This window comes from Urocitellus parryii, chromosome 1, assembly GCF_045843805.1.
Source record: "Urocitellus parryii isolate mUroPar1 chromosome 1, mUroPar1.hap1, whole genome shotgun sequence".
Lineage (NCBI taxonomy): Eukaryota > Metazoa > Chordata > Mammalia > Rodentia > Sciuridae > Urocitellus > Urocitellus parryii.
This window is the reverse complement of record NC_135531.1, coordinates 16,892,124-16,904,532: the sequence shown is the minus strand read 5'-3', so window position 1 is coordinate 16,904,532 and position 12,409 is coordinate 16,892,124.

Genomic DNA, 12,409 nt, shown 5'->3' with positions numbered 1-12,409 from the left:
AACTTATGATCTTATAATTCTTTAGGTCAGGTGCCTGGCACAGTTCTCATTGGGTAAAATCAAGATATCAACAGGACTGCATTGCTTTCTGCAAGCCCAAGGGAAGAACCCATTTCTTTGCCTTTTCCTGCTTCTAGAAACTGCCTGGTGATTCTCTTTCATATTTCATGATTCCAACACTGATTCTTCTTCTGACTCCAGATTCCAATTTTAAGGACCCTTGTGATTACTTTAGGCCCACCCAGACAATCTAGGATAATCTCCAAATTTTAATGCCAGTTGATTAGAAATCTTAATTCCTTTGTAACCTAGTTCCCTTTTGCCATAACACATTCACAGACTCCAGGGATTAGGATGCAACCTTATAGGAGAGAGGGTAGTTGAGAGTCAAAATATTAGTCTTTCTGGTTCAATATTAGGAGCCTGGAAAATGCAGTCGTTTTCTGCTATGGATTATATGAATTGAGCCAGACAATCTTTGCCCTCAATTTATTTGCCACATTATGAGCAGCAGGACAAAGTTGGAACTTAAGTAAACATGTTTAACCAACAACAACAACAAAACTGAGTTCCAGAGCCCCAGATAACCTGGATCTTAAAAGCAAAGGCAGGAACTCTCTTTTGACCTCTTTGCTCCCAGTGGACTGAGTCTAGAAGTTTTGTACAGCAATTCTCATTGCCTACACCAATAAAGCTGCCCACAAAGGTGTCATTCAAGGAACTTTCTCTAAAACTGTAATCACACAATTATACCAACCTACATTTTATTAATCTTCTGGTAAATCTTTCTTCTAGTGTCCAATGATAGTTTCCAGGAAGCTAAAGAGGCAGCTAATTTATCTCTCTGGACTTATTATGCTAAAAGATTATCCAATGCACAAAGCTCAAAGGCAATCAGAGGATCCCTCAGTATCTTAGTTCAACAACCAAGCCTCATTTAAAACATGAAAGATGCACTGAAAGCCCTTTGGACATTTACTATTACCGCTTGGTGAAGGACCATCTTTCCTTTCAGGAAATTACTGCAAAATTGGGATCAGAAAACCTACCTCTATTTAATTCTTTTTCAAGTATTCTGGCAGTCCCTCCACCATATAATTCAAGCACTTATGAAATGGACCATATCTGAATGTCAACACCGTAGAAAAGACAGATGAACCTGATGGGCAGTACTATATCATGACTGTCAGATCCAGTTCACTTTTATATTTTCAAGCACAAAAATTTCTCTAAATGTAGTAAACTTTGTCATTAACACACTAAAGAGGTATTAAATATTGCCTTCCAAGCACACTATCACAGCATGATTAAATCCAGTCCTAAACCATCATACCTTTAAAAATATCCTGGACTAGCAGTTTCCTACTTTAAGTTTTTATGAACCAAATAACTGTTCTTCAAGTGTAAATAATATAGTCAGATTTTATGAAATGAAATGTTTAATATTTGTATATAACACCCATTTAAAAATATCAACGTTATATTCATCATCACTCACTAAGTGCACAACACCGTTCTAGGGATATATAGCTAAAGGCCATGGTTCAAAAAAATGAGTGATCAGGATTCCAAATATTACAAATAGCTACATGTTATTTGCTAGAGAATAGCTGAGATAGCTTTTGGAGAAAGGGGGAGGGCGGAGGCCATATTCTTGGAAGAGGTCTCAGTCAAACAACTTTCTAAAAAGCCAAGGGATTGTTTGAAGATCTTGTGTTAAAAATTGCTAGAAATTATAAAAGACAAAAATACAAAGCACCCCAAAATAAGCCCATGAAGAGAATTGAGAGAAAGTGGTCAGCAAATGCCAAAAAAAATATAAAAACAGAAAGACTGAGCACCAAGAAACCCAGACAAGAAACTTCTAGGGGTGCACAAGAGCTTCTGAGAAGTGAATCTGTTGACTTCTGTGTCGGTAGCATTTGACTGTGTTTATAAAAAGGAAAAGAACCATGAACTTGGGACTGTTTCCCCTCCTAGTGCAATCAATAGTAACTTCCTTTTCACAATGAGACTTTAAACAATTAGGGAAACATTCTGGTTTCCAGATAATGGATGTAATAGTGATTGCCATTTCAGGAAAACCACTTTATCCAATTGTAGGCATGCCAAAGGTGGAGGAGAGGGGAGCCGGAGGAACACAGACTGCACTAAGGGCCTGCACAGCTGACTTTCAGTCACTGGGAAAATAATGTCCTTCCTCTAATCATCCCTTACAGACAGGGCCGCTTTCATTCAGGATGAGAATGTGCTGGCCTAAGGACAACTGTTGCCTTAACACTTGAGCATTAAGGAGATCACATCGACTGTGCCAGGGTCAGGCATTCCTGAGTGAAGAGTGAGCACTCTTAAGAAAATAGACCAGTGTTCTATTTAATAGCCTATTCAAACCCCTCACAATTTTCCCTCAGGCTCAGCATCCTAGAGCCTCTGGGTTTTTCTCATTCTCTAGCTTTTCACTTGAGAGCCAAGAAGGGCAGAGAAAAGACAAGGACCCTGGGTCATCAACTCACTGGCCACAGATATCTTAAGAACTGTCAGTCATCTGCAATAAGGGGAGGGCCTTCCTATCCAAATTTACCTTCACATCTGTCCTCCACCAATGTTATATAAAGTTTATATGTATTGAAATGTATTCTTGCTTTATGTAGGTGTCAATATTTCAACTCATCTGCAAATGTCAGCATCTCAATTTTTCTATAGATACTGACATTAAGACAATAGAGGAAGATGATAAATAAGCTTGAATAATTTTATGAACTAAGGCAAATTGGCAAGGAATCAATAAAGAATATTTATGTATTATATATTTGGTAAAATTAATTTCTCACTTAGTTTTCTTAGCATAATATTCAAGTATCTTCACTATGGATTTGATGTTATTAGATTATGCCATTATTTGCGTAACTAAATTGTCCTCTTAATTACAGTGTAAGAGCTTCCATACTGTGAAACTGAAAGTTCCAAAAAGCAATCTACCATACATAATTCAGTCTTAGTTCATTTTTTATTGCTACAACTGAATACTTGAGAATGGATAATTTATAAAGAAAAAAATTATTTTTTATATTTCTGAAGGCTGGATGCCTGGTGTCAGCATCTGATGAAAGCCTTCTTACTGTATCATATTATGTCAGATAGAATTGTATGGCAACACAGAGCAAGTATGCTGGCTCAGATCTGCATTTTCTTCTTACAAAGCCACCAATCCCCACCATGGTGACCCGATCCTGATTAGATTTATCTAATCTTCATTACTTCCAAAGGCCCTTCCTCAAAATATCATTAACACACAACTTTGGGGATTCAGTTTCAACATGAGTTTTGGAGGGGACAAACTGGCAAATCATAGAAAATCCCTACTAGTATGCTGTATAAATTAGGAAAGAAAACTTGACCAATGGGCTTAAGCCACATGGATATTAGTTAGTAAAAATACCAAAGAGAAACCAGCCCAGGACTGAGTCAATAGCTCAAAGATGTCATCAAGGAAATGAGTTCCTTCAAATTTTCTGCTCAGCCTTCCTTGGTAGATATTCAGAAAAGCTCCAAACATCCTGTCTGCAGGCAAGAGTAGAAATTCTCTCACAGGTTATTTGCATCTTATTTTCCACAACAGAATCACATCTATCCCAGACAAGTTATTGTTAAGAATTTCAACACCGCTGTAATCATTTTGTACCAAAGGAAGCTTATACCCGGGAGCAGAATGAATTATCTACCACAAGTACATGCGTCTCCTTCTAAAGCCAAACACCACGTAATAGAGATCCTACTCATAACTAAAAGGTGTCATTTTGAGCCTTACAAACTACAATCAAAGCTGACGAGGAGAGATGATCATTGGCTTAGCATTCGAGTGTCCTCATGTATGTACCCCCAAAGCTAATAGGTCCTCTTATGAATGGAGAGGCCTGTTACTGTCCATTATCACCAGCTGGAATTTGGTGAGGATGAGAGGGAAATCAAGGAGAAAGAGAAAGGAAAGCAGTTCCATTCTAAGCTGATGTTGTAGTTTGGATCTGGAATATCCCACAAGGGCTCACGTGTTGGAGGCTTGGCCTCTAGCTGGAGGCAGTATTGGGAGCTGGTGAAGTCTTGAAAACATGGGACCTAGAGGGAAGGAATTAGATCATCAGGATCTGCCCTTGTAAGAGATATTGGAGCCCCAACCCTTCTTGCCCATCTCTGCTTCCTGACTCCCTGAAGGGAACTGGTCTCCTCCCCTCATCCTCCCACCATGATGCACTGAGCCACCGTAAGACCAAAGCAACAGAGCCCAGTGATCACTGATCATAGAACAAAACCCCTGAAACCATGAGCCAAAATAATCCTTTCATCTTATAAGTTGTTTATTTTTGTCACAGTGATGGAAAGCTGATAAACTTTTAGTTGGGAACTTCGTTTTTTGTAAAACAGAAACAAACAAAAAAATCTCAAGTTTAAAATCTGAAGCTTTGACAAAGAACCCCAAATAATGTTTTCTTCTTTTAACACCCTGTCAGTTCTAGCCAGCAAACTCAGTGTCCAAAAATGTTCTGCCATCTACTTCATATCCCACTAAAACTGTCCTGGTAAGATTATAAGAACTCTCAAATAAAGGTCAAATACGCTCCCATTCCAAGTTCAAATTGCTTAGGAACACTGACACACCATAGTGACTGTCAAATCATCTTTTGGATGCAATGTTTTGTTTAAAATAACCAGCAAGGGGTCATATTTCTTGGTTGAGCAATGGTCGCTCCTGAGTTTGCAAACTAATTCAAAAACGCCTTAGAGCATAAATCCGGCAATCTGGCCAATGGAGAGTTTTCCAGATGTGTAGATGGTACGTACAAATGACGGGCGGGGGGGGGGGGGAGGATGCTACAATGATTGGTACAAATTAAGGGGCATAAGCCCTATCTGCTCACAGTTGCCATTCCCACCATGGGCTGTACAATCAGAAGTACCCGACTACATGACACCAAGCTGGGTGTTCCATGTGACTTAGGAAGGTATCAGCAAAGCTGTGCAGTAGAAAGAACAATTAGTCTGTTGCCTTGGCCAGCAGCCAGCCTTTAGGGAAGATTCTTAAACTTTATGATCCTTAGTTTCCGTACCTATAACATTCTGAAAATAAAATCTTGACTATGAGGTTACAATGGAAAGAAATCAGATAAAGTAAAAGATTAATTGTCATATTGATATCTCCGGTTCAACTCTTCTTAGAAACATCTTACTTATAAGAGGCAACAAACTATAATAATGCATGTAGGCTGAAAACCCCAGAGAAGAGCCTACATGTGACACATTTTCATGACAATTTTTTTTTTTACAATGCTGTAGGTTTTGTCCAAATTGTCATTGCATCCCAAAGGAAGGGTTGACTGCAAATAGAAACATTTCATATATTTGAGAAACTAAACAATAAAAGTGACAGAAAACCCCAATGCACATCTACATGCTAAATGTGATTAGAAATATTTTATGTTAAGCCCCAATTGGATCATTACTCAGTGTAAATATGAATCAAAACATCACATTGTACCCCATAAATTTGTACAATTATTATGTGTCAGTTAAAAGCAAAACTGAAATAAAAGCTGATATTCAAAATAAATCTCAGAAACATAAGCACATACTTAGTCAAAGTAAGAATTTATACATTATTTAATGCTTTATTTTGTTATCCTTTTCATACTACATCAACTAGAGATCTAATCAATACATTATAGAAAAATGCTGAGTAAATACTTCCTACCTCCCTAAGTCTCTCTTATTCTCTACCTTTCTGTCTTTATCTGAGTTTGTGTCCCTATAACACCCACATACACACACACACACACACACACACACACACACACACTCACACACACCTGGGTGGGTGAGCCATGAGGTCAGGAATCCTTGGCCATGCCAAAAGATGTGAGTTCCAAAGCAATCCAGAGACTGCTGCCTCTCTGTGGTTAAGGTACTCTGTACCCTTGTGTGGTAGACTGTCTGCTCCTGTTTTCACACTTTTTTCTGAAGTGCTTCCCTGAGTGCTTATTTTCATGTACAACACACAGGTAGATGGGGAGTAAGGATAATTTCCAATATAATTAAGCTAGTTTCAGGTAGTCATCAGTTCTACTTCTCAGTGCCACCATTGCTGAATACTATGCTATATCTAGTTTACTGCTCTGATTTGTATTTGCCCACCTTTTCTTGTCCACCACTCTTCTTAAAACTGACTGACTCTTAACAGTAACTTTCAAACTTAAACTTTTATTTTCTTCCATTTTTAATGATAAAGTCAATGCTCTATTTTTCATTTTTTACATCTCTGCTGCTACCATGATTAAAAGTGTGAATTCTCTAATAAAGTTCATTTTTGTCATCCAAATTCTTTTTTTTTCCAAATTCTTAAATACTATATATGTTCACATGGGGATACCTTGTCTGTTGTTAACTTCAAACCAGTTTTTTTTTTTTTACGCTTTAGATGGTACCCTTCCAGAATAGATGGGTACCCAAATCCAAAATGCACAGAAAGAAGCATACCAGAGATCTATTTTGTTGGAAAGTTAGCATATACATTATCTCAAGCTCCTAGAGCTTAATATTTAGGATGGGCTTCATAGCTCAACTATTTTGTAGAAGTCTTTCCCCTTTTCTTTCTTCCTGTCACACCCACTCCAATCTGTGACAAGTTAGAACAACAGGGAAGTTAAGACATGTTTACAGAGTATTTAAGATAACACAAATCATCCACAAAGACAACTGATCTTTTCCATTTTAAGTCCTGAATCATGGATGGGTCTGCAGTGGTTCTAAACAGTCACACCCTACAAGTTCATATTTTTCCAATGTGATGAAATGTGAACAGGAGAAAATGGAATCTTGTTTTTCCTTTTAGAAAGAAAAAAAAACTAAGGAAGGGAAGGATTAATTAAATAGACAATCTCTTTAGACACATCTTTGAAAAGATAATGGGATTGTTTCAGATGTTCTTGAAAGGAAAACATGAGTGAATGTTTGTCTGATACCAATTTTCTATTCATTCCATGAACCTGCATATCTCACGTTTTCTATGCCAGGCCCCAGCCTGGGATCGGGGAGCATAAAAATGGTCATGACTCTAAAGAGTTCCCAATTTGCAAGCAGAAACCAATGTGCTCCATGGGCTGATAATTAAAATTCCATGTGCCAAGAAGCATACCAGAGATCTGGAAAGTGTTCTGATTTCATCAAAGGGAAAAAACTGACTCCTTTAGGTAAAGTCAGAGAAGCTTCCCAGAGGTAGTGGCACCCTACTGAGAAGAGAGGAAATCTGAAAAATCTGTGCCAGAAAGTCTTATGTCTCCTCCTAGTTTTCCCAGAATAATTCCAAAGAGACCAGCCCAACAACATATTTCTTTAGAATGAATCATGAGACTTGCTAGGCAACTACCATCCCTAATAGCATCTCTGAGGAAAGCAATTAACTAGCAATTTTCCTTTATTATTACACTCATACGCATAATTAAATATTCTTAACATACTTATTTCACAGCATTTTATGAAGAATGATAACACTGCACTACCTTATACTAATGATTATATAATTGGCCACCAGTTTCACACACTTTGATGTATTCTTTCTAAAAATTATTCTAAAATTCAAGGTTAATGTCAGCTTAAGATTACATTGAGGTTTTTCTTTAAGACATAACTCTTTGTCTTTACCTCTCAGTAGGAAAACATCTTGAAAGTCTTACCTTAGATCCATATTTTCAATGAAAGTGTAAAGATTTATATGCTATATAGAAAACCCCCACAGATCCCTCAAAATATATTTCTTTAAGATTTTCTCAGTTTGGGATTTTTCTTTTAAAAGCAGGTTGAGTATCCTGTGTCTGAAAAGCTGAAATGTGAAATGCTCCAAAGTTTGAAACTTTTTGACTACCAACACAACTCCACAAGTAGAAAATTCCACACCATGAAACCATCTCATTGTCAAAAAATTATTAAATATATTGGGCAAAATTACCCTCAGGGTGTATGTACAAGGCATAAAAGAAGTATGTAAGAATTTCATGTGTAATTATGTATATGAAAATATTCCCGGGGACTGGGATTGTGGCTCAGCAGTAGAGCACTCACCTAGCACAGCCGAGACCCGGGTTCGATCCTCAGCACCACATAAAAATAAAGGCATTGGTTTGTGTCCATCTACACCTAAAAACTAAATTTTAAAAAAAGAGAGAAAAAATAAAATATTCCAGAACTAAAAAATATCCAAAATCTGAAATATTTCTATTCCAGAGCACTTTGGATAAGGGCTACTCAATCCATATGTAATTATTGTCATTGTGCCACCTTCCATATACTATGTACATATTCACTTATACTTCTAAACATACATATGTATACTTCGCATATATTTATATACTATATTTTCAGGTATATAATATATGTGTGTGTATTTAAACATATATACATACAGATATATATTCATATATGATATATATGCCAAGGAAAGATACAAAAATGCAGCTTTTAATTTTGTCTTAAATCTCATCTCTTTTATAAATGTCAAGAATTTATTTTTCCTCAAATCTCTTTCATTAAGTCTTTATGCACCAAGATAAAAATGTTCTTTGGGACTGGGGATATAACTCAGTTTCTAGAGTGCTTGCCTCGCATGCACAAGTCCTTGGGTTCAAACCCCAGCACCACAAAAAAAAAAAAAAAATGTTCTGAGATGGGTAAAACCCTGAAGCTTAGTGGCCAAGCCCTTCTATCATGCATGAGACCCTGAGTCCCATCTCAGTCATCACAAAAGAAAAAGTTCTGTTTTTTCCTTTCCCCAGTAATGTAATGACACAAGCAGCATTCTGACCACCTACTACAAGATCCCATGTTTGAAATTCTAAATTCATTTATTAAAGTGAGTAATAGTGCAGTTATTTTTATTTACTTTCACTTGATGCAGTTTCAGGCTGTTTGAACCTATCAATGTCAAAGTGGCAGAGAAAGCCTGACAGTAAGACCATCTCACTTTAGTAATAATTAATAATAATTATTAATAAATAATAATTCCCATAGTTTGGCTCTTTGTCTCCTCACATCTCATAAAATAGTTTCCTTGGAAAGTTACAAACTACTACTTTTTTGTGGTTAATAAAACCCAGTACTTGGTATACTCAGTGTTTTAAGAGATGACGTAACACTTCAAATAATAATATCTCATTCATATATAACATTCTTTTCAATGCTTTTGATTACTAACATCCAATTTGTGCTCAAAAAAGTTTACATCATAAATGATGAAGAAATTTAAAACAGGAAATCAGAATAACTCTATTAAGGTTCATGTTATGATCCTTTTTGAACAATGACCTGGTTGCATTTGAAAGAAAGCAAAGCCAAGGAACTGCCCTCGATGATAAAGTCACTCCTTCCTGGGTCTAAGAAATCTCTCTGATTCATAGCTCACCAAAACATACGGGCCCCTTTCTTGAGAGCATAATTTGGATGCCAATTATAAAAATGTATTAAAAACAAGACTTTTAGTCAGGTACCGTGGCGCATGCCTGTAATCCCAGGGGCTTGAGTGGCTGAGACAGTAGTATCTCGAGTTCAAAGCCAGCCTAGCAACTTAGCAAGGCCCTAAGCAACTCAGCAAGACCCCGTCTCTAAATAAAATACAAAATAAGTCTGGGGATGTGGCTCAGTGGTCGAGTGCCCCTCAGTTCAATCCCTAGTATCAAATAATAAGAATCACATATAAGGAAAATATTATAATAAGAAATGTTAAGTCCTCTTGACACCTTGAATATACCAAGGATTGCTTTTATGGGTATCTTATTCTAGTTCCAAAATACTACAAGATAGTTTACTTCATATTTCTTTTAAGCTGGTTTTTGACACAAGCAAGCTGGCCAAGATTGTGCTGGGGACTTTATGTTAGGATTTTTTTTAATTATTTTTTGAACACATTATCATTAAAGTCAGTGCAGAACAATTTATCCAAGCAAGACATTTATCTGTACAGTGGCTTCACAAAAATTAGATGGTATCATTCTTTGAATACCTCATTACTTAGTGTTGCTAATGCTTCCAGTCCTTAATCATAAACCACCTGGGATTTTCCAGATCTGCTGTATATCGCTGGTTGCCACACTAGCATAGAGGTGCATGGGCATAATTAAGCACCTGTTTATTAATGTCATGCAAGAGTGTAGAGTGTACACTTTCCAGAACATTTTGTCTTGAGACAGGAGGTTACTTATTCCAAAAGTCCAAGTCACATGCTTCTATGATTCTGAACAGTAACAGGCCAAAGTGAACTCTGAGGGGTAAGCGTGATTTCTAAACCTGCTTCCAATACCTCTTCCTGCCTGAGAACATACAATTGCTTTTTAAGGAAATAAATTACCAAAGGAAGACTACCAAACACGAAATACCAACCACCAATTCCAAATAGGACAACATATGGAAGCTTTGGCTTCACAAGACACACATTCACATAAAAGAAGATTCTTAATATTTTCACAATTCTCTACCCCTCACCACCCACAACCAATCATTTGACAACTGCTTCATGCACTGGTTGCCTCCTTTCCATTCAAGTTCTATTGTCAAGAAAAAGGAGTTCTCAAGATTTACTCCTGCAATGAATGGATAAAGAAACTGTGGTATATATATACAAATGGAATATTACTGAGTCTTAAAGAAGAATGAAATTATGGCATTTGCTGGTAAATGGATGGAATTGGAGAATACTCTGATATGCAGATGCTAATTCACAATGAGGAGGAGATAAAGGTACTTTGGATTAGACACAGCAGAATGAAGGGAGAGGAGGTGGTATGAGTGTAGGAATGATAGTAGAATGAATCAGATATCATTGCCCTGTGTGTATTTATAATTACATAACCTGTGTAACTCTCCATCATGTACATCCAAAAGAATGAGAAGTTAAACTGCATTTGTGTATGATGTGTCAAAATGCATTCTATTGTCATGTATAAGTAACTAGAACAAATCAAATTAAAAATTTTATTAAAAAATATTTACTCCTACAAACACTGGGGTCCATAGAGATAACCTACAATTTCTTTCTAAATCAAATTGTAGTGGTTGTCTTTTAAGTTTTTCTTGAGGTGAAGGAATTCATAGATTGAGTTTTCTAAATTGGATGCATTTTTTCCAAATATTTTTCTTAGAAATTGGGTGTGTCTGCAGCTTCTCTGCATTAGAATATAGTCTAAGATGGCATTTGTAGCAGAATATTATTTGCTGAGTTGTTTTAAGCAAAATATGACAAAAGCTCACGATATTCTGCAAAGATGATTATGACTTTCAAAAGTTCTGTCACCTGAGCAAGTTTGGGTTTTTAAATCTTATTCCTGCCTCCAATTCCTTGCAAAATAACCTTCCTATAACATACCTCTGCTCTCATTTCTCTATGAAGAACTTTCATTGGCTTCTTTTTGCCTGCTTCACAAAGTTTAAAAACCTGAGCAGAACACTCAGAGGTCCTCCAGCTACATTAGCAAGTTGCTTTGCAAAAATTAACTTTTCCAACTTCCTGTGATAATATGGTAAAGTTTGACACTGTGATGTCTCCAGAGTCCTATCACGTGGCACCCACTCAGAAGTGTGTGGCAGGAGGGAAAAAAGCATTTTATAATACATTGCTGAAAACTATGTGATTTATCTTCCTGAATTGCCATGTGTGGTTACAAATCACATTGTGAAATAAGAAAGTTGAACAAAATAAATAACAGACATGCCCACAGTTTTAAGCATGAAAATAAATCTGTAGTTATATGCCCTAGGATTAATGGATGTAACCAAAGTATTCCTCAATGGGCTGGGGCTGGGACTCAGGGGTAGAGTCCCCTGAGCCTAGCATGCATGAGACACTGGGTTTGGTCCCTAGCACCACATGAAAAAATAAACAAATAAAATAAAGGTATTATGTCCATCTACAACTAAAAAAATATTTTAAAAAAGTCTTCCTCAAATCAAATAAAAAACATAATCAAATACTGTTATTGTAGATAGTTATTATAGATTTTACCTAAAACTAATACTCAGCTTATAACAAACACCAAATTGGTGTTTGTTAATAAAATACTTAGAATATAAATATTAACAATCATGTTTATATTCTAAGTATTTTATAATATTTAGTGGAGAAATTTGGAATTCTCAAGTCTTTCCAAAAGAAGTTATCCAAAGAAAATTAAATAGGTGTCAAATTTTCTTACAATAAGAAGATATTCTGTTCATTGTTTTCATTAGGCAGGTACAGCAATATGCTTTTATAGTTGTTGTTTCTCCTGCTAAAATAAATTTTTAAAAAAAGCACCATTCCAACATTTTCCCATTTCATCTTGTCTTTTTAGTGTAGTGAAAGCTGAAAGCAAACCAAATAAAGAACACTAGGTAAATA